This window comes from Lathyrus oleraceus, chromosome 6 (genome assembly GCF_024323335.1).
Source record: "Lathyrus oleraceus cultivar Zhongwan6 chromosome 6, CAAS_Psat_ZW6_1.0, whole genome shotgun sequence".
Taxonomy (NCBI): domain Eukaryota; kingdom Viridiplantae; phylum Streptophyta; class Magnoliopsida; order Fabales; family Fabaceae; genus Lathyrus; species Lathyrus oleraceus.
In genome coordinates this window covers 203,399,093-203,404,264 of record NC_066584.1, presented here as the reverse complement: position 1 = coordinate 203,404,264, position 5,172 = coordinate 203,399,093, and the positions used below count along the sequence as shown (strand labels likewise).

At 39.4% G+C, this 5,172-nt stretch overlaps 1 non-coding gene across 1 annotated transcript; it reads left to right on the top strand.

Moving 5' to 3' along the window:
* Positions 1 to 4,755: 4,755 nt before the first annotated feature.
* LOC127099772 (small nucleolar RNA R71) lies at positions 4,756 to 4,862 on the top strand. The gene has a single exon (XR_007794244.1). It is a non-coding gene; the product is annotated as a small nucleolar RNA R71 (small nucleolar RNA).
* Positions 4,863 to 5,172: the final 310 nt, after the last annotated feature.

The window sequence follows — 5,172 nt, the reverse complement described above, 5'->3', positions numbered from 1 at the left end:
AGTATGCTGGAATGTCTCCTCCTTCGTAGAGCTTCAATCTTTGTCCATTTACAATGAATGGACTACATGTATCGTTCTTGATTTCTACGGCTCCGGATCTCAGAATCTTGGATACTTCGAAAGGACCAGTCCATCTTGAACGTAGCTTTCTAGGGAAGAGTCGTAACCTAGAGTTGAAAAGGAGAACATGATCGCCTATATTGAAGTTTTTCTTTACTATTCTTTTGTCGTGATAGGCTTTTGTCCTCTCTTTATATATTTTTGCATTCTCGTAGGCAGATTGCCTAAGTTCTTCTAATTTATGAATGTCTAGGGTACGCTTTTCTCCAGCGGCTAGGTAGTCTAAATTCAAAGTTTTAATGGCCCAATAGGCCTTATGCTCTAATTCGAAAGGTAAGTGACAGGATTTTCCATAAACTAGTTGATAAGGAGTAGTTCCTATAGGGGTTTTGAAAGCGGTTCTATAGGCCCATAATGCTTCTTGAAGCTTCTGAGACCAGTCTCTCCTAGAAATAGAAACAGTTTTCTCTAGGATTTGTTTTATCTCGCTATTAGATACTTCTACTTGGCCACTAGTCTGTGGATGGTATGGTGTTGCTACTCTATGCATAACTCCATATTTTCTTAAAAGTTTGTCAAATATTCTCTATATAAAGTGTGATCCTCCATCGCTTATGACTAAACGTGGTGTTCCAAATCTAGGGAATATATAGTTTTTAAATAGTTTGATTACTACCCTAGTGTCGTTTGTGGGTGCAGCTATAGCTTCAATCCACTTAGACACATAGTCTACAGCTACTAAGATATACCTGTTTCCTAAGGATGGTGGCAAAGGTCCCATGAAATCTATACCCCATACGTAAAAGAGTTCTACTTCCTGAATGTTTCTTAGAGGCATTTCATCACGCCTTGAAATGTTTCCAATGCGTTGGCATCTATCACACTTGACAATGCAAGCATAGACATCACGCCACATGGTAGGCCAGAATAGGCCAGCTTGAAGAATCTTGGCGTATGTCTTAGAGGTGCTCGCATGTCCACCATAAGGTGCTGAATGACAATGCTCGATAATATTATTTACCCCTTCTTCTGGAACGCAACGGCGAAAAATGCCATCTTTACCCCTTTTGAAAAGGAGCGGTTCGTCCTAATAGATGTTTCTCACATTGTGGAAGAATTTCTTCTTGCGGTGGTAATCAAGATCAGGGGGTACTATATCAGCAGCTAGGTAATTAACGAAATCTGCATACCAGGGTACGTTACTTATTGCTAAGGAATTTTGTGGGTGCTCATAAGGATCTAGGTTATTATCTTCAATGGTTTCTACTCTAGCGATCAGTCTATCAAAGGCAAAATCATCATTTATGGGTACAAGTTCAGGTTTTAGATGTTCTAGCCTAGAAAGGTGATCGGCTACTACATTTTCAGTGCCTTTTTTTATCTCTTATGTCTAAATCAAACTCTTGTAGTAATAGAATCCGTCGGAGTAACCTGGGCTTAACATCTTTTTTACTTAATAGGTAACGAATGGTAGCATGATCGGTGTAAACTATAATTTTTCCTCCTACTAGATAGGATCTAAATTTGTCTATAGCGAAAACTACAGCGAGTAATTCTTTTTCAGTTGTTGCGTAGTTAAGTTGGGCAGCATCTAGGGTTCTACTGGCATAATAAATGGCATGTAATTTTTTATCTTTCCTTTGTCCTAGAACGGCTCCAACTGCATAATCACTAGCATCGCACATTATCTCAAAAGGTTCCGACCAATCAGGCGGTTTTATAATGGGTGCAGATACTAATGCTTGCTTTAAAAGATTAAATGCGTCATTACATTTTTCATCGAAAATGAATTCAACATCTTTCATTAAAAGTCCGGTTAAAGGTTTAGTTATTTTGGAGAGGTCCTTAATAAAACACCGGTAGAATCCATCGTGTCCAAGGAAGCTTCGGACTTTTCTGATGGTTTTTGGGGGTTTTAGGTTTTCTATAACTTCTATTTTAGATTTATCTACCTCACTATCTTTTTCAGAAACTATATGTCCTAAAACTATTCCTTCGGTTACCATGAAATGACATTTTTCCCAGTTTAGCACGAGGTTCACCTCCACGCATCTCTCCAGGAGTTTCTCAAGGTTAGCAAGACAATTGTGGAAATCAAATCCGCAAACAGAGAAATCATCCATAAACACTTCCATGATACCATCTAGGTAATCTGCAAAGATTGACATCATGCAGCGTTGGAAAGTAGTTGGGGCATTACAGAGGCCAAACGACATTCGTCTGTAGGCAAAAGTTCCATAAGGACATGTAAAGGTAGTTTTTTCTTGATCTTCGGGGTGGATAGGTATTTGGAAGAATCCAGAGTATCCATCTAGATAGCAGAAGTAAGAGTGTTTGGCTAGACGCTCCAACATCTGGTCTATAAATGGTAAAGGGAAATGATCCTTCCTAGTTGCTTTATTTAATTTTCTATAATCTATACATATCCGCCATCCTCCTTCTAAACGTTTTGCTACATGTTTGCCTTTATCGTTTTTCACGACTGTGATGCCTCCCTTTTTAGGTACTACATGCACAGGGCTCACCCACTTACTATCCGAGATCTGGTAGATTATACCTGCCTCAAGTAACTTAAGAACTTCCTTTTTAACAACATTACTCATTATAGGGTTTATTCTTCTCTGATGTTCCCTAGAGGGTTTTGAATCTTCTTCGAGCGAAATCCGATGCATGCATACGGATGGGCTTATACCTTTCAGGTCAGAGATATTATATCCTAAGGCTGAGGGGTGTCTTCGTAAAACGTCTAAAAGTTGGTTCGTTTCCTTTTGGCTTAAGGTAGCACTAACTATAATTGGACGGTTCATCTCTTCATCGAGGAACTCATATCTCAGGTTCTTAGGCAGTTCCTTAAGTTCTTAGGTTGGTTTCTTAGGGCATGGCATAGGATCTGGAGTAAGGGATAAACATTCGTAAAGGTTATCATTGATGTAGGGTTTCTTAAAGTCATCATCTTTCTTTATGAGAGTTGATGGTAACTTAATTGTTTTTATAATTTCTTTTTGTTCTAATTCTCTAACACATTCATCAATGATGTCTAAGGCATAACACGAGTCTCCCATCACAGGTGCCATAAGAAATTTCGAAAGTATAAATTCTATTTTCTCGTCACCTACCTCAAATGTCAACTTTCCTTTCTTGACATCTATTATGGCTCCTGCAGTCGATAAGAATGGTCTACCTAGAAGGATTGGTATATCATTGTCCTCTTTGATGTCCATGACAACAAAATCAGTAGGGATAAATAACTGACCTATCCTAACAGGAACATCTTCTAAAATGCCTATCGGATATTTAACAGATCTATTGGCTAACTGAAGTGACATCTTAGTGGGCTGTAATTCTCCTAAGTTTAACCTCTCACAAACTGCTAAAGGCATTAAGCTCACACTAGCTCCTAAGTCTAGAAAAGCTTTTTCGATGACATGATTACCCAAAAGGCAAGGAATGGAGAAATTTCCAGGATCTTTATCTTTCTTTGCTAATTTGTCCTCGGAAATAACATTACATTCCAAAGGCTTCGGATCGTCAAGTCTACGTTTGTTGGTACAGATGTCTTTGAGAAACTTTGCATAAGAAGGTATTTGGGTGATGGCTTCTGTGAAAGGGATTTCTACATGAAGTTTTTCTATAACTTTAATAAATTTTTGATACTGTTTATTGATCTGGGTTTGTTTGAGTCTTTGGGGATATGGTATAGGTGGTTTATATGACGGGGGTGGTATGTAAGTTTTATCTTTAGGTTCTTCTCCTTTTTCTCGACCTTCCTGGTTTTCAGATTCCTCTGGTTCCTTTACTTCGTCCGTGGGCTTGGTACATTCCTTAGAAGTTTCGGGTTCACTCAATCTAGGGTTTGGTGGCTCATCATAAGCGTTCCCACTTCGTAGGGTAATGGCATTGGCTTGTCCTCTCGGATTTTATTGAGATGGTCCAGGGAATTGTCCTCCAGGAGTAGTCTGAGGGGCTTGGTTTAAAGCTACCTGAGAGATCTGGGTTTCAAGCATCTTGGTATGAGTAACTATTTGGTCAACCTTGGTTCCTAACTGAGTAATTAATTCGTTAACATGAATGTTTTGGTTCATGAACTCCTTGTTTTGTTGGGTTTGAGCAGTGATAAAATTTTCCATAATTTTCTCAAGGCTCGGCTTTGGTAGCACAGGTTGCATAGGTTGATTTGATCTTGGGGCTTGATAACTAGGTCTCGGAGGTGCATTATTTTGAGTAGGGTTATTGTTTTTATAGGAGAAGTTCGGGTGATTCCTCCATCCAGGGTTATAGGTATTCGAATATGGGTTCCCTTGGGTGTAGTTCACTTGCTCAGAGTGGGTTTCGTTTAATAGACTGCATTCTGCAGATTGGTGTCCTTTGGTTCCACATATCTCACAATCCGACGAAACTGCGACTACAGTATTCAGGTTTATGCATATATGCTCGACTTTAAGGGCTAATGCGTCCATTTTAGCTTGCATCATGTCTATAGAGCTTAGTTCATGCACTCCTCCTTGGGCTTCCTTCTTCTCAACTGTCTCTCGTTTGACTCCCCATGATTGATGGTTTTGAGCCATATCTTCGATGAGGGCACTAGCTTCAGGATAAGGTTTGTTCATCAGAGCACCGCCTGCGGCAGCGTCGATGGTCATCTTTGTGTTGTAATGAAGTCCATTATAGAAGGTTTGAATGATTAACCAATTTTCTAAACCATGATGTGGCCATGCTCGTAACAACTCTTTATATCTCTCCCAAGCTTCGAACAACGATTCTCCTTGGTTTTGGGTAAATCTAGTTATATGGTTTCGAAGAATGGCGGTCTTACTCGGGGGAAAATATATAGCAAGAAATACTCTTCTAAGGTTATCCCAAGTCGTAATGGAATTGGATGGAAGGGAATCTAACCATGACAGGGCTTTATCTTTGAGGGAAAAAGGAAATAATCTTAAACGTATTGCCTCAGGAGAAGCTCCATTGGTATTAAAAGTGTCTGCTGATTGAAGAAATATTTTTAAATGTTGGTTTGGATTCTCAGTAGCGAGACCTGCGAATTGTCTCTGTTGCACTAGTTGCAACAGGGATGGTTTAAGTTCAAAATTATTAGTTGGGATGGTTGGGTTTACT